Source organism: Artemia franciscana, chromosome 21 (genome assembly GCF_032884065.1).
Source record: "Artemia franciscana chromosome 21, ASM3288406v1, whole genome shotgun sequence".
NCBI lineage: Eukaryota > Metazoa > Arthropoda > Branchiopoda > Anostraca > Artemiidae > Artemia > Artemia franciscana.
In genome coordinates this window covers 2,214,478-2,237,719 of record NC_088883.1, presented here as the reverse complement: position 1 = coordinate 2,237,719, position 23,242 = coordinate 2,214,478, and the positions used below count along the sequence as shown (strand labels likewise).

At 35.2% G+C, this 23,242-nt stretch overlaps 1 protein-coding gene across 1 annotated transcript in view; it reads left to right on the top strand.

The window, feature by feature from the left end:
* The window catches only part of LOC136040585 (nuclear receptor coactivator 7-like), a 254,488-nt gene that overhangs the window by 47,116 nt on the left and 184,130 nt on the right, over nucleotides 1–23,242 (top strand). The window lies entirely within an intron of this gene.

Below are 23,242 nucleotides of genomic sequence, written 5' to 3'. Positions count from 1 at the left end.
TATGTTGCGTCTTCTGATCTTATCATGTAACAAGAAACCTCTTAAATGCTCCAATAGCAAATAGAACTCTATGAAAAGTTCATAATCTTTCGGTTTAAAATTGTAACTATTGCTTTTAGTCTTTCTGATTTTGTGACCACTAAGGATTTTGGCCTTTCGAGGTAATTGTCTTCCGAAACCTAAACACACGACTGGGGGGACTTCAATATTTTGTTGCATCCAAAGCTCTGACATGAGTCTGAAGAACAAATTTTCGTAAGAGGAAGGAAGTGTGGAAAAAAGAACTCCGGTGCCAAGGCTCTTTTACTTGTTGCAGCAATTGTGCCCTGCGTCGTAGATGTCGAAAGTCGTAGATGTTATTTCTTACCAAATTTAAATGAGATACAATAGACTTTTTGTATGCATGCGGGTGACAAGAATGTGGCCTTTTCCTCAGCAAGGTTCAATCAAACGTTGACACCCAAGAATATAACTACAACTGTTGACCAGGTTTGGTTTTGCTGATGACAGGATTTTCAGAAGCCTTTCCCCCTGACACTGCTTGGATCATGCACGAACAAGCAAACAACACTTTACTCTTACTCCTACTTGCAACGAAATTTGGCCGAAATCGGACAAACCCGTCCTGGAGTTTATTATAATGACAAGAATTTAGTGACGTCTCCCATCAAAGAGGTCAGGATGAACAGAGATCTCTAAAAAACAAAATTCGGATGTCTACTTTTACTTCCAACCAGGTCTGGCAGAGATTTGATATCCCTTTTTGCTATATGTCCTAATGACAAGAATACAGGGATTCCTCCCCTTCTTCTTCCCCTCTCGCACTTTCAAAAAAGTTGTACCGGGTCTTGGATCAGACAAGACATACCTGCGATACTAGCTGTTACGGCCCCACAATTGTTGTTTGAGAACCAGCCAAATTTGTTTTATCAGATATCCTTATTAAATTAATGTAGAACTCACTCCGGGTTCTCCTACAGATGATGGATTGGTTATGGATACTCAAAAGACCCAACTCGGATACCCACTTTTACTTACCGCAAAGTGTGATTGCTATCCGATTACGTATTTTACTGGATGTTCTGGAATTTAGGACCTCTCTCCCCTCTAATGAGGTTAGAATAAATATGGAATGCCTAAAAGCACAACTAAGAGACTTTCTAACTTTCCAAAAATCTTTTTGGGATCGATGATTTTTTCCGTTGAATGCCACGGTGACATGAATACGCGGATCTTGACCCACAGAGGTCGTGTCGAGTCATGATCTACAATCGAGGTAACTCAATAAACAGCTTTTACTTTGTACCAAGTTTAATCTCTATCCGACGATCTCTTCTGGTACATATCCTAGTGACAAAAGTTTAGGAATTCCTCTTTCTATTTGAGCAAAAGTCTGTTTTTGTCCCAACAATCAAACCGCAATTAGGCCAATATCTTGAATTTCATATCAAGTTTACTTGAGTTCTGACAGCCCATTTTGATAGAGATACGAATGACAAGATTCTGACGAAATGATTAGATAGACCATTTTAGACATCTTAGAAGTGATGCATCAAAATTTAAAACCTTATTTTAAAAACAGCCAAATTCGGAACTCGAAATTTTCTGATTAAAAAAAATAGTCCCTAGAAACATAGAACAGACGCAGATTTTGTGATCTTAAGAAGTCTTTTTAAGATAGTTTCGTATGCAAACCGAATCCGACATTAGAAGATCCATAGATGTTTACTATTTTATCTAGGTCAGTTTAGTTTTGCTTCCTGTTCCTAGTTGTTGGGCGATAATTTGATTAAACGATATATCGATGTGTCGATATTTTTACTTGTGACAATCGGTATATCGATTTCGATGTTTCTCGTCAATTTTTTACTCAGATTAACTCTTGATTTTGCCAGAATTTAATAACAAAATTGTAATTAAAAAGTATTCTGCACAATTCTTTTCTATTCTACAATAAAATACAAAAAAACTGCGATTTATTTTTGATATATAAATTTATTTTTGTGTAAAATCAGTTTCTTTTAAAGTGCCATAGATAGTCAAAATGAAATTTGATTGATTTAATTGGTTGGATGGAAACTTACACAACCATATTATATTGCAATTGTTTTAATTGTTGAACCCTACAATTGTTCTTTTATTGTTTTAAAAAGTAAACTTTTACGCAAAGAGCCGGGTGTTGAGGAGGGGACAACCCCTTTTATATACGGAATAATTTCTGTTCCTTTTAAGTTTTAATGTCGCTCCTTAATTGCAGTTAAAAAAAACTGTTTTTTTTTTATTATGAAGCAAGAATTGTTTTCGAATTGTGTTTTTTTTTGTCTCTTGCTAAACTGAAAGAAACCGGTTCTACAATGCGTGAATGGATGAATAACTTGAGTGGTGGGTGCTATAATAGACAAGTACCAAAATTCCCCATTGTTCTACCTGCTTCTTGTGTTTAAATTACAAATTGTATTCTAAACGGTTTTTTTTTACATTATTATTGCAAAACTAAAAATCTTCAAACCTCTAGGAATTTCTTTGTTTATATTTCATCATATTTAAACAATTAGCATCATCTTATTAGTCGACTGTCCAATATATTTTTATCAGCACTTTTCCTGTTTAATAGATTCTTTTCAAATGTGTAGAAAATCAGTTGGAGGATCGTTTATTGATTGGTCTCACCAAACTGGTATTGCTTCATCGGCTAAATGTTGCTTCAGCATACTAATCTAATCGCTTCAAAACTTACCAATTGAAGTCTTAAAAGTATTATTTACGTAACAGTTTTCAATACCTATGAATTAACTAAAAATTTCTTTTAAACTTGATTAGGATGGTAATTTTTTGTGTTGATGTTGTTGATAGTAAGACACATAAAAGATAGTAAGTTAACTACTATTTCTACTTCTGTTCTTATAATTTAAATATATAAAACAAGTGTAAGTTTATCCAAGCTGTCAAAGAATCTTTTGGGAAGAATATTAAGTTTTATTTTTCAGATCAACTTCAGAAGCTATAAAATTAAATTAAAAAATACTGTTTGCGTCAGGATTAAAAATTGTTAAAAAGTTTCTCCAACATACAAATAGCAAACCATACTAGGGATTCTAATAGAAGAAAACTGAAAAGAAATGCAACATTTTTTTCAATGAAAAAGATTATGTGAACTAAAACAAACATAAATAAATTTCCAAAACTTTTCCAAAAGACAGGTTTTTCAACGAAAAGTAAAGAGCTCCATCAAGCCAAGAATGAGAAAATATGATGTCAAATAATCTTCCAAGCGTAAAACTGCCACAAATTACTATCAATAAATAAATGAAACTGAAAATGAACATAAGTAACAATAAATAACCGAGTCAAACTCAAAATGAGCAAAAATTAACATGAATAGGGTTGACAACCCCCATGCCTTCTCAAGACTAGAACATGATTTGCACTTTACTGAAAAAAAAACAACAAAAAAACAATTGACTGTGGATTATGAGTTTAATATACATACAGTGATATTTATTCCTTAAAGTCTTCATAATTTTTTATATTAAATTAAAAAGTGAAAACATTTAAAATCAATTTTGCTTACAGTAAAGTGAAAATTATGTCCTGGTCTTGAGAAGGAATGGAGGTTGTGCGCTATTGCGCTGCCTTTTAGTTCGTTTTAGGTTCCGTTTGATTTTTGTTCGTTTTAGGTTCCGTTTGCTGTTTTTGTTTGTTTTGGGTTCCATGTTTTGTTTTAGGTTCCGTTTGATTTTTGTTCGTTTTAGGTTTCATTTGCTCATTCATAATAGTTTTTGTTCATTTTAAATTCAAGCTATTATGTACTTTGTTTCTGCCTGTTTTCGGTTTTAATATTGCTGTTTGCTCAACTTTAAAAACCTCTTTACAGAAAATATTTATAAAATAGATCGTGGAGTAGCGGTGCCTTAGCTCTTATAGAAAAAGGCATTAGATTTTTGGGCACTTTTTCTTTCTAAATTTCAGCCTGGACTTGAAATTAGTTGCGTGGTGCGGGAATGGTGGAGGGCTCACAAACCAACTATTATGTATTTTCATCAGAGGTTTATATATATATATATATATATATATATATATATATATATATATATATATATATATATATATATATATATATATATATATATATATATATATATATATATATATATATATATATAATTTCAAGTCAGTTGGAAGTGGGTCAAATATTGATTTCAAGATATGATCCATACATGTTACAATTCTTCCAACTCAAATAAAAGTTTCTTAGAAACTAATGGCTGAGACTTGAGGCTTCCTGAAATACTCGATTTTTTCAAAGATCTGGTGTCGTCAAGGTGGCTTTAAAAAAGCAAAAGTATTATCACCTTTATCACCAAGTCTAGGGTGGACGAGAAAAAAAATGGTCCATTTTTGAACCCCTTTGATGGGTCAAAAATGGTCCATTTTTGAACCCCTTTGATGGGTCAAAAATGGTCCATTTTTGAACCCCTTTGATGGGTCAAAAATGGTCCATTTTTGAACCCCTTTGATGGGTCAAAAATGGTCCATTTTTGAACCCCTTTGATGGGTCAAAAATGGTCCATTTTTGAACCCCTTTGATGGGTCAAAAATGGTCCATTTTCGAACCCCTTTGATGGGTCAAAAATGGCTTTGCTTTCGAGCACTCCTAAAACGGTGAATCACCGATATGATAAATAACCTAGAGGTTAGAAAGGTAGTTATCCCGTCTACCAATTTAAACCAAGGTGAGTACTAAGGAGAATAACAAATTGGTACGGAGGAGAGCTACGGGAAGCGGTGGGGACAAACAAGGGCATGGAAGGGAAGATGGCTGCTCTTTACCACCTCGTCACTCGTTACCATCGTCACCTTTACCATCAGTCACTCGTTACCATCGTCACCTTTACCATCAGTCACTCGTTACCATCGTAACCTTTACCATCAGTCACTCGTTACCACCTAAAAAAGACAGTAAGAGCTTTCAACTTTTGATCGATTGAGGCCCTCCCAAGCTTCTACGACAGCTTTTTCCATACGGAGTGGCATAAAAAACACGGTAGACGCATTGCTCTTTACTAAGTCAACACTATTGCTGTAGCTGACTAGCTGTTGAAGGAGAGTTGGTGTGAACAATTCAAAAAGTCTTAGCGATTGGCTGTCAATAACCCTTTTAACTTTGCAGTTAACGGTATTGGAACAGCGATGCCAAGTCAAGGCCGAGTATTTGAATATTTTTTAGTGAAGGTACAGAAAGTCTTTTTCAAAATCTAGGGGACGAGAAATTGGTAAATTTATAGCAAACAGTATAACTGGCTTTCGTATAAAGTGAATATACCACTTGATGCCTTTTTTATGCTCTTTACAAATATAATAATCGCTTCTACCGGAAATTCAGATTTAAGCACTTTTTTAGCTCTTAAAAATGACAAATTTTCAAAAAATTATGACAGTTCATATAATTGACTTACCAATAAAGTGAATATACCTCTTGATGCCTTTTTTCATGTTCTTTACGAATATAATAATCGCTTCAATCGCAAATTCAAATTTAAGCACTTTTTGAGCTCTTCAAAAAGACGAATTTTCAATTAGAGTATGACTTATTGCTCATTTTCCGCAAAATAATACTACGTTTTCTCAGCACCATCTTTTCCATTGAAAAAATAATGCTAAATTTTCTCAGTGCTAAAATTATTTATAACAAGGTTAGTTTAGGTTAGGTTAGGCTAGGTTAAAAAGTGGTTAAATTTAAATTTCCGGTAGAAGCGATTATTATATTCATAAAGAGCATAAAAAAGGCATCAAGTGGTATATTCACTTTATACAAAAGCCAGTTATACTGTTTGCTATAAATTTACCGAGAAATTTTACTCATTTTTAATCATGGGGGGATGAAATTTCCCGGGGACCCTATATGCACCTATATCAGAAGGCTAAAAGCCTTTATGAGTTTGAAGGGTAATAGTTTAAAGTAAAATTTACTACAGACTAAAACGGAAAAACTGAACAAAGGTTTTTATCTCCATATATAGGCTGCATTATTCTTGATTTTTTTTCTTACGTTAAAAAATTCAAACTTTTTAAGACTAACTATGAAAGGCATGGGTGGTTGTAACATTTTCATTTACATGATAAATTCAGAGACAAATTTTATGTTGTTCTGAAACTTTAATCTCACTCAAATAGAGTTGAGTCAAGGCATGACTGTAACTACTCCGAACTCCAAAGAACTCGTTATTGCTTCCCTTAAAAAAAAGAAAGAAAAAGAAATGAAGAGACCGTTAAATATGTTAAGCTATTGCTAATCCAACCTTGATTTGTTGGGCGTAGTATACAGGGGAATTTGATTTGACCCTTGGCTATAGATTCGGTTATTCCGACGTAAGATTTAATTCTCGTTTTTTTTGAGCTGTCTTCAGTTTCTAGGCAGTGCTCCAAAGTAAATCCACAATATCGTTTTGTTTTGTTTCAATCAATATGTCAATAAAGGACCACGACGTAAAAGTTTCATGCAATAGCCCAAAGACGGAGACTCATTTTTCTTTATATCATTGAGCATTCTTTAAGGAAATATTCTGCTTTGAAGAGATAACTCTAGAAAATCACCATCTAGAATGAAACATTTTCCCCAAGTCACTAGATTCTATACGATCTTTTGTTTCTCAAGCCCACCCCTTTGAATCTTGACACTCTCACCAGCGATTATAGACTAACAATTGTCTTCAATATATTTCGCTAATGCTTTTCATTCGTCTTGTAATCTTTAACATGCATTATATTCACTTTTGCTGCAAAACATAACTGTTCTTCAAACTTGAATTTGCTTAATGGTATTACATATTTACGTATTTGATATTACATATTTTCTAAGCAGCCCTAGCATTATTGCTTCAAGGAAGTTCAACTGGTAGATCAAGCGAAGTGAAAAAAGACAATTCATTCAAATGGAGTAAAAAATATCGTTTCAGAGTTCAAAGTGAAAACATATTAAACCGGATATCTTATGAATATTATTAAATCATCTCTGACGAGTGCACATCTCAGACAAAGGATATTGTTTGCCCCAAGGCAGGACTCTGCGTCTGTGAAATTGCGTCAGTGAACGGTTTTCTCAAGTTTAAGCTTCCGTAGCTACAATCATTCACGATCACGAGTACGATATTCAATGAGGTGCCATTTTTTGTGTCAATTAAATAAAATAACAAGTTTTTGTAACTGAAAGTAAGGAGCGACAATAAAACTTAAAACAAACAGAAATTACATCGTATATGAAAGGGGCTGTTCCCTCCTCAACGTCCGGTCTTTACGCTAAAGTTTGACTCTTTCTCTCAACTCTACTATTTGAAACAGTAAAAAACTTTAGCGTAAAGAGCGGGCCGTTGAGGAGGGAACAGTCGTCCCCAAAGTCATAGTTATAAGGTTCTTCGACTATTCTGAATAAAATAGCTATCTCATAATTTTGATCTGGTGACCTCGGGAAAATAGTTAGTGTGGGAGGGGGCCTAGGTGCTCTCGAATTTTTTTGGTCACTTAAAAAGGGCACTAGAACTTTCCATTTCCGTTAGAATGAGCACTCTCGCAACATTCTATGACCACTGGGTCGATAACGATCGCCCCTAAAAAAAAAAAAACAAATAAACACGCATCCGTAATATGTCTTCTGGCAAAAAATACAAAATTCTACATTTTTGTAGATAAGAGCTTGAAACTTCTACAATAGGATGCTCTGATACGCTGAAGCTGGTGGTGTGATTTTCGTTAAGATTCTATGACTTTTAGTGGGTGTCTTCCTCTTATTTTCTAAAATAAGGCAAATTTTGCTAGACTCGTAACTTTTTAATTGGTAAGACTAAACTTGATGAAACTTATATATTTAAAATCAGCATTAAAATACGATTTCTTTTGATTAACAATTGGTATCAAAATTCCGTTTTTTAGAGTTTTGGTTACTATTAAGCCGGGTCGCTCCTTACTACAGTTCGTTACCACGAACTGTTTAACTGTCGTGTATGAGTGCAACCTTTCACGGGAACCGTGTGTCTTGTTGCAATTTTTGTAATGGTATTTAGTTGAAATGTCAAAATATCTCTGTTATAATAGCTGAAGGATTACAAACTCCTTGTAGCCAAATTTAGCTTCAACAGTTCAAGTACTTGGCCACAGTGAAGTTCTGGAATGGAAGTGAAAACTTTGCAAAGACACTTATAAACGTTGAACATGGTCCAACGATACATAAAAAACAAAAACAATAATGATGAAAGTCATTGCAATGCCTGATAAAAACCAATAAAATTTTACCTTTTGACAGAAAAAAAAAGAAAAAAAATATTCCACTATGTAGTGACGATTAAAATAGTCAAAAAACCAACTAAGTTTTATGCATTGGCACTCTTGGTGATAAACGAAATTAATGGCTACAAATTAAAGACAAAATGTTTCGAGCTAAATTCTCTTGATATCGCGTCCGAAAGTCTAACCAGAGAACTAGGCGTAAATGTAAGCAGTAGGCGCAACTGCCAACAACTATAATTCCACAAATTATGTCCATGAAGGCCTGTACCAGTTGGTTTCTTCCCTTGTTACATCCTTTCTCTTTCCAGCAAGTTTTTAGGTACCCCTCGGACCACATCTGTAAAAACCAATTAAAAAAAGGGGTTATGACTTATTAGAAATCGATCCATATGCTATTACTTCTTTGGGAATAATAGCCTAGTGAAGCATTCATCTATGTTTATTCAAAAGCAGCTGAACCAATATTTCTAGAAGAATAAGAATTTTTTGATGGTCAATATTAACGATAAAGAATTATTACTTTGCCAGGAAACAATCGATTTCTTTTTTTTTTTAAATTATGTGAACAAAAATAAAGGAAATATTGATTCTTCTTTTTTATTAATTATTTGTGATGAAGAATAATTTATTACACTGAAGGAAAAATAATTAAATGGTATAAAACATAAACGGATTTTCCGTTTCGATTAGTCTCTTTTCTATGTAGTTTTTGCTTTTATCATCACTTGTATTAGTCATTAGTATATTTTACTCATGATTTGTATAGTTGATATACTTTAATTTATTCATTTCTTCTTTTTTTAATAAAACCATTTTTTCTCAGAGCTAGGTTAAAGTTTGCCAAATAGGCTTAGAGAGAAGGACAATAAGGTTAAAAAAGTTGCTCTGAATTGCAAAATGAGAATCCGTTTCAGTTTTATTTTAGAAAGGGTAGCAATGGAAAATATTCGAAGGTGACAAGACTAAAGGGACAACTATATTTAACCCACTTTCTTAGAAAATTTTCTATTCTAAGTAGGCTACCTATTTTATTAGTTACTGAACGGAGAATTGACTCTTCTTCCCCCAGTCCATATCCAAATTCTTTTTATGGCGGAAAGAAATTCTCTCAATTAATTAAATTTCAGTGAGGTTCTACTGTACTAGAACGAGATCTATCACAAAGCTCCGTATCCTGTATTTTCTTCCACCATCGTCTAAAGACATTTCACCTTTAAATAAGCCTTTTTCTTTGTTTTTGTCAAATCGGTAAATTGAGAGAACAAGTAAGACTTCTATATATTCAGGTTTCTAAGAAATTCCTGTGAGAAATAAATATATATGTTAACGTAAATGTCCAAAATTGGTAAGTGTTGACCTTCACCGGTGAGTATCCGAAATACCCATTTTTCTCCTTGGATTTAGTCAAGATTGGATTAGTTGTATTTAGATTACCAGTCAACTGTTTCAGGTTTTTGCAAGGATTCGATGGTGACTGGTTAGGTTCGGTTAGTGTAGGTTAGGTTAAGTTTTTATCCCGTTTCTGAGGTTTATAACCTAATCTAACTTAGCCCAGTCTAACCCAACCCAACTTTGACTCAATCTAACTCAAAGCTTGCATAAGAGCTTATTCGCAAAGCTAATTGAATCCAAGCAGAGAAAAGGGAATTTTGGGTATTCACCGATGAATGTCCCAATAACTAGGTTTTGGATATTCACAGTATCATATACATTTAGATGTTCAAATTAATACCGTTTCTTGATAAGGATTCCTGCATTCTCCTATTGATATGTTTATTCGTCGTCTTTTTTTTTCTCTCGGGCTTTTAGTTGACATTTTTTTTTTCTAGAAGAAGAAACTTAATTAATATGTTTACAGGAAAAACAATTTGTTTGAAACCTAATATTGAAAATTATGTCAGAAGGTAATCGATTTTTTGTAAGAATCTTACGTGAAGCACAACAAAATTTTTCTACTGCTATTGCTAACAACTAGTCACAGCACAAAGTCGCCTGAAGCCAAAAAAGGGCTAAACCAGGTTGATTTTTGACTATATTTTAACTAAAGAGTCGTCACTGCTCGAAAGACAGTGAGTGCGGTTGCACCTGAAACTTTGGTTGTTAACTAGGCACAATTTGACTAGTATCAGGCCATCCGTAGCTCTCTCTCTGCAGTTCTGACAAGACCCGAACATCGAAAGTTTGTTTCTTGGTATATATATTTTTTGTTTTAAATTGAAATATCTTCCTTGTTTGGTCGTCACTGCTCAAAAGACAGTGAGTGCGGTTGCACCTGAAACTTCGGTTGTTAACTAGGCACAATTTGACTAATATCAGGTCTTCCGTAGCTTTCTCTGCAGTTCTGACAAGACCCGAACATCGAAAGTTTGTTTCTTTGTATATATACATTTTTTGTTTTAAATTGAAATATGTTCCTTGTTTAACCCTTTCTAACCCGATTTTTATCGTCCGGAAAATCCAAATTATTGAGTTTCTGAACGTCTGTGACCTTAACTGTTACAAAAACAATCACCCATTATTTTAGTAAACGTGGAATTTCACAGAACAGTTTGGTTTCTTCTTAAGACACGAAGACACGCCAAATTTTTCACACATAATCTGTAATCTGCCTTTCTTACAGACTTCAATACCACAGTGATGTTCCCGTCTGTTGACTTAGTGTGGATAGCGGTTCACAGTATCGTAGCGTGTGCTCTCATTAACCCATGTCACAAGGGAATACCTTGCTTGAGGGCCTACGAGAACGTGTTCGTACTCGTCATTTATCCTCTGACAACCCCTTTGCAGTGGGGGGGGGGCTCCTGAAGCAGTAAGGCTTCAGCTAGTTCGCTTTGGAACTCAAACAAAGGGTACCGATTTTGGCTTTGGGTCTCTAAGACTTTTCAAATCTGTAGTATTCAAGCCAAGAATTACAAACTGTCATATCAATAATATGGAAAATTCTATTTTTTGCATATTATTTTGAATTAAGAATAAAGAAACGAGCTGTTTCATATTATTGACGCACCTATGTGCAAGTTGTAATATGTTATAGTTTCACGCCTGAGCACTAAAATGTGTGTCTTTTTCTTTGTCTCATTGTTTCACTTCCTTGGTATACCCAATTCTTAGAAAGTTTGAAGCATCTGTTACGGTCTTCTTGTCATAACAACTGACAAGGGAAATTGTTGTGTTCCATTCAACAATTATATCAGCTGTACCTCTCCCCTATTTCTTCTACAACTTTTGTTCAAGGAGTTAAGCATTTATAATATGATTGCTACGTATGATATCAACTACAAGGAATCCAGCAGTCGTTAAGGTCTCATAAAAGGTAAGCGATGAGAAAAGTTGTCAAAATAAACATGAAAGTTCATAACCTGTGGAACATGCCCCATAAGATGAAGAACCACAGCTCCTCCAAACCTTCTCCGTCTTCTTCCAGATTCTTGTCAATTGGTCTAGAGACTCCTTGATAAATTTTGAGGCTGAACATAATCCCAGATGATCCGCAAAGCACAAATTGCTGAAGAGTCCCCAGGGCCATGGCTTGGACCTGATGTATTGTTTCATTCCTGCCTCTCCTTTGAACAAATTATCTGTTCATCCAATGAAACATTTTCTTAGAGGTTCAGACTCTGATAACGTCGTTGAACAGCTTGGTTTTACTTCACACCTTTTTCTGTCCTTCAGCAATAATTAGGTCTCTGGAAGTAGTCTCCAAAATATTTGGGAGAAGTAGCACAAACCCTCGAATATATTTTTTCCTGAAATTCGTCAGAATTGGGCAATTTCTGAGAAAATGTTACCAATCCACCCCTCATTCTCCCCACACAAGGGCAAGTTCACTTACCTCTCGAGGCATCCTCGTCGTGTGACTTCCAGTTTACCCTACAGAGTGGTGCACAATTTGCCCACATCTACTACCAACGCCTTGGTTCTCCACGGGAGGGTCAGTTTTGAACAAAAATCCTCACCACACACTACTCTAATCGTGTTGTAAAAACGCGGGGCGCTTTCCAGTAAGCCAAAGCTATATGGTATTTAAAATATGGACAATATAGTGAAATTCTGCATAGGCAGAGATGGACGCTACAGAGAAATTGCGAGATATTTTATGATATTTCCTTTTTGTCGATTCTACTCGTGTCCCTTTTATCCCTGAAAGGGATTTTCGGATAGTAATTTACTTGGAGGCTTCCACTTCGCAAGTCAGGGAGCAGGGGGTCTCTTGGGTCAGGGTGTGAAAGTTTTATACATCAATACATACCAGTTTCATTCATATTTACTATGATACAAGCTCCTAACTCATCACCTCTTTGCCTGACAATTAGTTGACTAGATGCTTGAACCAAAGTATTACACTTTGGATCATATATGTGATTCTACTGAAAATCTTTGGAAAATAATTAATACCCAGATATTGCAAGGCAATTAAAGACCCCTGTCTCTCTTACTTAAATCGCCATTTTTTCATGTTACTTAGGTAGGTAGTTTCATGTTTTACTTTTGTTTATTCCCTTTATTTCGTGTATTTCTCTTCGTTTTTTTTACACTTCTAAAACTTATGTAAGCTGGCGCCATATTTTCAAAAATGAAAGCAGAATTTTTGAAAATTAATTTACACGAGTGTCGAGCATTTATATAATGGTAGCAAGGTATATGCTTTTTTTTATTGTCCATTTGTTTGAGAGGAATTTTTTTATTGTTTTTGTGGATTTTATAAATGATATTGAGATTGAATATTGAAGAATAATTGCCTGGAAGTTATCAACTTTTGTCAGGAATAATGCGACCAAAGTCAAGAAAGTCTGTCTATCTTTTTGTATTTTGCAAGGTTATCAATTTATTCTGGCAAGTGATTTTTTGATCCTTTAAAAGTAATTTATATGCAAAATAACTTTTGATAAGCTTAGAGAGTAAGGGGGGTGACATTTCATTACTTCCTGAGTGGAGTGTTTGAAGTTGAAGAAATGAGCTGTGGAAACCTATTTTAGGGACTTAACCTTAAGTCCTAGTTCTTAAGTTGACACAAAACTTGAGTTCACAAAAGTGAACAAACTTGAGTTCACTTTTGAACTATTTCACAAAACTTGAGATTCTTCAGGTGAGGTCATTGGGTCTGTGTAGTATCACTATTTCGGCTCAGTACTATTTGTCAGAATTTATGTTCATTTTAGGTTTATATTTTCCCAAAAATATTTTCCCAGGGATTGGGTGGCTAATACGTTGAAACATAAGTAAATCGTTCTCTAAGAATATGTCTGTGTAATATCACTATTTCGGCTCGGCACTATTTGTCAGAACCTATTCAGAATTTATGTTCATTTTAGGTTTTACTTGAGTGTCCATATTCATTTTCTACTCGTTGTTGGATTTATTCATTCATCCATGTCAGTATCTGCTACCTTTATTTAATTATTTATTTTATTTTCTGTTCTTTTTGGTTTTCGTTTATTACATGATGGTAATGTGCAACACTTGAGGTCCAAACTTGAGGTTCTTCGTGTGGGATTCGGGTGGGTGAGAATGTGCAACACTTGAGGTTCTTCGGGTGGGATTCTGGTGGGTGGGAATGTACAATACTTCAGGTCCAAATTTGAGGTTCTTCATGTGGGATTCGGGTGGGTGGGAAAGTGCAACACTTGAGGTCCATACTTGAAGTTCTTCGTGTGGGATTCGGATGGGTGGGAATGTGCAACACTTGAGGTTCTTCGGGTGGGATTCTGGTGGGTGGGAATGTGCAATACTTGAGGTTCTTCGGGTGGGATTCGGGTGGGTGAGAATGTGCAACACTTGAGGTCCAAACTTGAGGTTCTTCGGGTGGGATGCTGCTGAAAAATATTTTCCCAGGGACTAGGTGGCTAATACATTGAAACATAAGGTTTTTAGCCCCGAATGTTTGGAGGTTTTTTATTTTTATATTCTGTTCTTTTTGGTTTTCGTTTATTCCATGATGGTAATGTGCAACACTTGAGGTCCAAACTTGAGGTTCTTCGTGTGGGATTCGGGTGGGTGGGAATGTGCAACACTTGAGGTCCAAACTTGAGGTTCTTCGGGTGGGATTCTGGTGGGTGGGAATGTGCAATGCTTGAGGTCCAAACTTGAGGTTCTTCGGGTGGGATTCGGGTGGGTGGGAATATGCAACACTTGAGGTCCAAACTTGAGGTTCTTCGGGTGAGATTTGGGTGGGTGGGAGTGTGCAATACTTGAGGTCCAAACTTGAGGTTCTTCGGGTGGGATGCTGCTGAAAAATATTTTCCCAGGGACTGGGTGGCTAATACATTGAAACATAAGGTTTTTAGCCCCGAATGTTTGGAGGTTTTTTATATTCGGAAAATTCAAACCATGGATTTCTTGGAAAATCCTTAAGGACAATTTTTCTCTGTCCGGGTTCCCTCTGTGAAGTTATGTGAGAGCACAGGTAGTTTTAAAATAACTTTTATCTGTGATATATAAAGTTGTTTTTCATTTTGTAGATTTAGTGGTAGATTAGTCTGCACAGCAGGTGGCGTGCGATGTAAATATGCGAGGCATGATGCAAGGTGTGTACAACTTAAGATGAACAGAAAGAAGGACCTATAATGATTAAAACTTAAACGAAAATAAATTTCTATCAAAGAATAAACGAAGCCCAAAATGAACAAAAATTAAATTATCACACAAAACATAAAAATAACCTGATACATGAGTTACATAAAGATGCTACAAACATGGGCTTGGCTACTGACCCCCTAACCATAAACCTTCTAAAGTCTATTGCGTCATTTGAGCTTTATTGGAAACCGAATGTAATCCAAACATTTTTTTATAATTAAGAATAAGAAAAATAAAAAATATTTTTAAATAAAATCTTGAATTTCTTAGATGTTTCATGAATTACAATCATTATATATAAAACACTCAGTTTATTGTCATTTCCAGTCATCTTAATTATTATAGTGACCCTATTTCATTCTTTTATTTTTCGATGATGTTTGCAAAATTAAAGCACATTGTTCAAAATACATATAGTTTTTAATAAAACACAAATGACGCAATGACTTTAGAGGGCTTTTGGCTGGGAGGGGGGAAGTAGCCAAACTCTTGTTTGTAGGAATTTCAGTTCATTTTAGGTTTTACTTGCGTGTCGATTCATTCTCTATTCGTTCTTGGATTTATTCATTCATCTATATCACTATTTGTTAACGTTATTTAATTATTTATTTTGATTTCTGTCCGTTTTGGTTTTCGTTTATTCCATGATGATAATGTCGGTTCGTTTAAGTTTGAATTATTGTTGACTTTTCTGTCTGCTTGACTTAAGTTTTATGTTTAACTTAAGTTAAGTAACTTAAGTTAAGTAACTTAAGTTAAGTAACTTAAGTTAAGTAAAACTTAAGTTTTACTCTACTTTTCTTAGAAAATTTATTTTTCGAATTTTTATTTTGAGTTAATCTATCGAATAAGCAAGCTACTTTTATGTAAAGACAATTATGAAGGAAACGTGTCTTGACTGTGTCGAAGAACTTAGTCCCCAGAAGCATTGACATACGTAAATGTCGTAAACGTTGCAACGAAAAAAAAAACAACAAAAAACTAAAACTATAAATTAGAGCTAATGGCCCCCGTCCCCTCCTCGAATATTAAAAATTTCAAAAATAGAAGCTTTTGACGTTGGAAGCAATATAATCTTTTTGTGGTAAAATAAAGAACAAACTTCATCCCTGGCTTCTGCCCTACCCCTATACCAGTGATTACAAATCCATCCCCGCTTTACGGGTGTTTTCAGGTCTATGTGACAAAGCTTATTTAAACTGACAGGATAATTGTATAAAATCAGGACTTAGTTTTATTTTTCTCAAGCATCAGGTTTTTTATTTTATTTTTATATTCAGTATTGATTTCCTTCTGTGTCACGTTCAGTGCGTACTAGATTGGTATATCTCTGTTCATACAGTTATAACTATTCCCTTGTACTTCTATCCGCATTTGGGAAATTAAGGTTTATATTCCCTATGAAACATGGGACTTCGTGCCAAACCTATGCCTACAACTAGCGTCAAACGGACAAACACTTGCATGTATCACAGAATTCATTAGCTTCAGAACCGTCCATTCCAAGAATAGGAATTATTGTGTCAGTTCAATTTTGTCCTAGAGAACAATCCAAAATCCATTCAAAAGTCGAAAAATTTTAGCTAATTTCGCACTTTTTCGATTTATTTTTCGCCTAGAATAAAATTGCAAAGCCAAGTCATAAAAAGTAATTCTGTAGATAGATGTAATTGATTAAATTACATTACATTAGATTTATTACATTACATTAGATGTAATTAATTAAATTACATTACATTAGATTTAATTACATTAAATTAGATGTAATTGATTAAATTACATTACATTAGATTTAATTACATTAAATTAGATGTAATTGATTAAATTACATTACATTAGATTTAATTACATCAAATTAGATATAATTGATTAAATTACATTACATTAGATTTAATTACATTAAATTAGATGTAATTGATTAAATTACATTACATTAGATTTAATTACATCAAATTAGATGTAATTGATTAAATTACATTACATTAGATTTAATTACATTAAATTAGATGTAATTGATTAAATTACATTAGCTATTAAATTACGTCAACACTGTTGTCCAACGTTGAAATATCAAGCATGTAAGACTAGAATGGACAGATGGGGCACATTTTGCAATTTCGGTTCTTTTTTAGGCGGTTGCACATTGAATTTTTAAAATCGACCGATTGAGTTTTTAGAGAAAATCATTTGGCGTATTTTCACTAGAACAAGAGCTAAGAGCTCATGCGGCACTTGTGACAAGGCAAGAAGAGCTGAGAGCCAAGAGATCATATGGTATGAGCTCTAACAAAATTCTATGAATCAACAGATTGATTTAAAAAGAGAATAAGAGGCTTAATGCCGGTCAGGATTTAAAATAAGATCTCTGAGTCGCGATGTCGTTCTAAATATCAAAATTCATTAAGATCCGATCGCCCACTCGTAAGTTATAAATACCTAATCTTTTCTAATTTTTCCTCTCCCTTTAGCCCCCCAGGTGGTCAAATCTGGGAAAAGACTTTATCAAGTCAATTTGTGCAGCTCCCTGACACGCCTACCAATTTTCATCGTCCTAGCACGTCCAAAAGCACCAAACTCGCCAAATCACTGAACCCCTCCCCCCAACTCCCCCAAAGAGAGTGAATCCAGTACGGTTCCGTCAATCCGGTATCAAGGACATTAGCTTATTCTATCAAACAAGCTTCATCCCGATTCTTCCACTCCAAGTGTTTTTCAAGATTTCCCCCTCCAACTCCCCCAAATGTCAAAAGATCTGGTCGGGATTTGAAAAAAGAGCTCTGAGACATGAATTCCTTCTAAATATCAAATTTCATTAAGATCCGATCACCTATTCGGAAGATAAAAACACCCCAATTTTCACCTTTTCCGAGAATTCCGGTTTTCCCTTCCAACTCCCCCCCCCCTTCATATGTCACAGGATCTGGTCGGAATTTAAAATTAAAGCTTTAAAGCACAAGATCCTTCTAAATATAAAATTTCATTAAGATCTGGTCACCCTTTCGTAAGTTATAAATACCTCAATTTTCAAAATTACCTCCCCCCCAACTCCACCAAAGAGAGAAGATCCGGTCCGGTTATGTCAGTCACGTATCGTAGACAAGTTTTTATTCTTCCCATCCAGTTTCATCCTGATCTCACCGCTTTAAGTATTTTCTAAGATTTCCGGTTCCCCTCAACTGCCCCCCCCCAGTTACGCTGGATCTGGTTGAGATTTAAAATGAGAGGTCTGAGTTACGAGGTACTTCTAAATATGAAGTTTCATGAAGATCCGGATCACTCCTTTGTAAGTTAAAAATACGTCATTTTTTCTAATTTTTCAGAATTAACCCCCCACCCTCAATAGAGCGGATCCGTTACAATTATGTAAATCACGTATCTAAGACATCTGCTTGTTTTTCCCACCAAGTTTCATCCCGATCCCTCCAATCTAAGCGTTTTCCATGATTTTAGGTTCCCCCGCCCCAAACTCCCTCCAATGTCACCAGATCCGATCGGGATTTAAAATGAGAGCTTTGAGGCATAATATCCTTCTAAATATCAAATTTCATGGAGATTCGATCACCCGTTCGTAAGTTAAAAATACCTCATTTTGTCTAATTTTTCAGAATCCCCCCCCTCCAAAAAAAAACCCAAAGAGAGTGGACCCGTTCCGGTTATGTCAATCATGTATCTAGGACTTGTGCTTATTTTTCCCACCAAGTTTCATCCTGATCCATCCACTTTAAGTGTTTTCCAAGTTTTAGGTTTCCCCCTCCAAACTCCTCCCCCAATGTCACCAGATCTGGTTGGGATTTAAAATAAGAGCTCTGAGTCTCGATGTCCTTCTAAATATCAAATTTCATTGAGATCCGATCGCCCGTTCGTAAGTTTAAAATTCCTCATTTTTTTCTAATTTTTCAGAATAACCCCCCCCCCCAACTACCCCAATGAGAGCGGATCCGTTCTGGTTATGTCAATCATGTATCTAGGACTTGCGCTTATTTTTCCACCAAGTTTCATCCCGATCCCGCCACTCTAAGTGTTTTCCAAGTTATAGCTTTCCCCCTTTCAACTTCCCTCCAATGTCACCAGATCCGGTCGGGATTTAAAATAAGAGCTCTGAGACATGATATCTTTCTAAATATCAAATTTCATTGAGATCCGATCACCCGTTCGTAAGTTAAAAATACTTATTTTTTTCTAATTTTTCAGAATTAACTCCCCCCCCCCAACTACCACAAAGAGAGCGGATCCGTTCCGGTCATGTCAGTAATGTATCTAGGATTTATGCTTATTTTTCCGACCAAATTTCATCCCGATCCCTCCACTCTAAGTGTTTTCCAAGATTTCTAGCCGAGTCGGTTGGTGCGCTGGATTTGGGATCCTTTGTCTGAAAGGACGCGGGTTCCAATCCCAGTATACCCAATTGTTCAGTTTGGGACGGGAGTCAGTGGCGTGACTCTGTAAGCTTAGCCAGAGTCGACCCAGCTTTAAATGGGTACCTGGAGAAATCTGGAGAAGGTAAACAGGAAGGGTGTGCGAAAGCACAGGATGGTTGGCCGCCAACCCCCTATTGCACTTCCTGGCTGAAGGGCCAAGAAACGGAGATCAGCACCGCCGGTAGGGACTGTAAAGTCTAATGCCGTATCCTTTACCTTTTTTTTACCTCCCAACTCCCCCCCCCAATGTTACCAGATCCGGTCGGGATTTAAAATAACAGCTCTGAGACACGATATCCTTCCAAACATCAAATTTCATTAAGATCTGATCAACCGTTCGTAAGTTAAAAATACTTCAATTTTTCTATTTTTTCCGAATTAACGGGCCCCCACTCCCCCCAGATGGCTAAATCGGGAAAAAGACTATTTCTAATTTAATCTGGTCCAGTCCCTGGTATGCCTGCCAAATTTCATTGTCCTAGCTTACCTGGAATGCCTAAATTAGCAAAACCGGGACCGACAGACAGACCGACAGAATTTGCAATGGCTCTATGTCACTTGGTTAATACCAAGTGCCATAAAAACAGAACTAAAAATCCTTATTATTTTTTTTTTACAAAAAATAATTTATTGTTGAATTCTTCAGTAGAGGCATAGTTGCGCTTTTAAATAAATTAAACAGTAAAAAAGTATTTTTTAACTCAAAGTAAGGAGTGGCATTAAAACTTAAAACGAACAGAAATTATGAAACAGAAAATAAAACAGAAATTACTCCGTATATGAAAGGGGCTTTTCCTCCTCAACACCCCGCTCCTTACGCTAAAGTTTGACTCTTTCTCTTAACTCTACTTTTTAAAACAGTAAAAAGCTGTAGCGTAAAGAGCGGGGGGTTGAGGAGGAAAAGCTCCTTTCATATACGGAGTAATTTCTGTTTCATTTTAAGTTTTAATGTCGCTCCTTACTTTCAGTTAAAAAAACTTGTTTTTGTTGTTGTTTAATTTCTGAACGTTTTTGAATTAATGCATGTTTTGATTTTGGCTCTCCGCACATGAATAATTAAAACGAATTTTGCATATTAATATTTTTTGGCTAAATGGCTTTCTCATGGTTCTAATTGGAAGATTTTGAGAAAAAAAGAGCGGGGGAAGAGGCCTAGTTACCCTCCAATTTTTCGATTACTTAAAAAGGCATACTACGTATATAAGGGGGTTCACCCTCTCGTCAATACCTCGCTCTTTACACTAAAGCTTGAATTTTGTCTCAATTCTTTAACAATGACCCCTAAATCACAAAAACCGTAGAATGGATAGTTGAAATTAATAAAAATACTTTAGCGTAAAGAGCGAGGTATTACGAGGAGGTGAACCCCTCATATGCGTAATAATTTCTGTTCGATTTAAATTTTAATGTTGCTCCTAATTTTCAGCTGAAAAACTTTTCATATTTATTTTTTCTTTTTTTTTTAAATAATGCTAGAAAATCCTGCGCCCCCTTCATTGAAATTGTCTTCCCCCATGACAAATTCCTCCATAGAAAGATCCTCCCATGTACCCCCCTCAACTTCTCCCCCTCCGTAAACCAAAAAAATCCCCCTGAAAACGTCTGTATACTTCCCAATAACGATTCCTATATGTAAACACTGGTCAAAGTTTGTAACTTGCTGCCCCTGCCACGGAGACTGTGGGGGAGTATGTCGTCCCCAAAGACATTGTTATTAGGTTTTTCGACTATGGTGAATAAAATGGCTATCTCAGAATTTTGATCCGGTGACTTTGGGTAAAAATGAGAGTGCGAGGGGGCCTAGGTGCCCTCAAGTTTTTTTGGTAACTTATAAAGGGTACTAGAACTTTTAATTCCCGTTAGAATGAGCAATATTCTAGGACCACTGCGTCGATACGATCACCCCTGGAAAAAAATAAACCCGTATTCGTAATCGGTCTTCTGGCAAAAAATACGAATATCCACATATTGTAGATAGGAGTTTGAAACTTATACAGTGGGGTTCTCTGATACGCTGAATGTGATGGTGTGATTTTCGTTAAGATTCTATGAATTTTAGGGGGTGTTCCCCCTATTTTCTAAAAAGGCAAATTTTCTCAGGCTCGTAACTTTTGATGGGTAAGACTAAGCTTGATGAAATTTTTATATTTAAAATAAGCATTAAAATGCAATTCTTTTCATGTATCTATTGGTATCAAAATTCTATTTTTTAGAGTTTCGGTTACTATTGAGCCAGGTCGCTCCTTACTACTTTTCGTTACCACGAACTGTTTGATTATTCCACGATCTTTTTTGTATTTTACGAACATAGGAAGAAATTAAACTACCTCATGTACGAGTCTCCAACTCAGAAACAAGCTATCAAAAGGCTACATAAACCGACAAACCAAGACTTTAAGTAGCAAGGTAAAAAAAAAGAGAAGAAAAATCACTTCTAAGGATTTCTTGGCTCATTCTTTTGTAATTTTAATCCTTGTAAATAGTGGAGGAAAGTGTAAAAGAAAATTCAATGCTAATTTTAATTATAGTGAGCTTAGGGTTGGGGCGTTTCAAACATTGAATGGATGTTGTGCTGATATTTTTAATAAAGCGTTTTATTCTTTACTAAGTGTTATTTTTTCTTGTATAAAGGTTTAAGGCATAATTTTTGAAATTAGAAAATAGGTGTGTTTTACGAAAGGATATTTTTCAGGTTTTTTTTTTCTTTTTTTTTTATAATAAAAAACAACTCTAAAAAACCCATCAGTTTTTTTCATATTTATTTTGTTACATTTCTACGATTCGGACAAATATTTTTTTGCGGGGGGGGGTCAGACCCCCTACATCCCCCCACCTGGATACGGCTTTGTACCGTTCTAATAGAAAAAGCGTAGTCTTTCCAAACCAATTTCCTCCCATTTCAATATTCCTCTTTTGTAATTAAAGTGACACAGAACAATGAAAAAGATGCATATGCGGATAAAAAAAACTTGGATTCTTTATCAACGGATGTGATTGGGGTGTGGTTTGGGTATTAATAACTTTAATGTTATTTAATTAGTGGTTAATTAACTCAATCTAGTATAAATACTGATCGAATGATTTTTAAAAAATCTGCTATTGGATGCCACATTTATGTGTACCTCTCAAATTTCTGCAATTCAAAAATAACAAGTTTATTAAACTTTTGGGTGAAACAGTTTTTTTTCCGTCGCGACGCCCTTTTTAAAAGTAACTGAGTAATGTCTTTTAAAAGACATTAAAAATTAATGTCTTTGCTCCATTTTTTCCACTTTTTGCCCCTCCTTTTTGAAAGTAATATCATTCATCGATAAATTATGATAATACAAAAACGGCAAAATACGCATGATTTCCAACAATAAATTGCTTCAGAATATTTTAAACTTAATTGTTTAAATTTTAGTTCCAAATCCTGAATTTTATTTCCCTTCCCAGCATTCCCCTAATTCTATACGTATAAACTCATGTGTTTAGTAATTAGTACATAGCACATAATAGACTCACCATAGGGCACGTTAATAGGTCCCTAGTGACTCAACTTTGGTTGTGGCTGCTAGTGACAAACGGCAAATGTTCTAGTGGGAGTTTCTAAGAAATTATTTACGGAAACTCGAGCAATGGATGGGGAACCACCTCTCATTGCTTATAGTTCTCCATTATTTAAGACCAAAATGAGTCTCAGTGAGTCTATCAATGGAGTCTAGTATGGCTAAAGTCAAATCTGGCTCCGAAACGATTGTTCATTGTAAAATGATAATATTGGTACATTGGATCTAAGAGAGAGAAAAGGGCTATAATTTGAATAAAGCTGTAGAAAAAACATTAAATAATCAAAATCCGAATATTTCGACTCTACATCCGGAGCCTCTATCAGCGAAAAAAAAAGCTAAATTAAATTAAACGCGACATATAAAGAAAAAGACAAAGAAAATGTGTTTAATCTGATTTAACTTTTTCTCCCCGCTGAT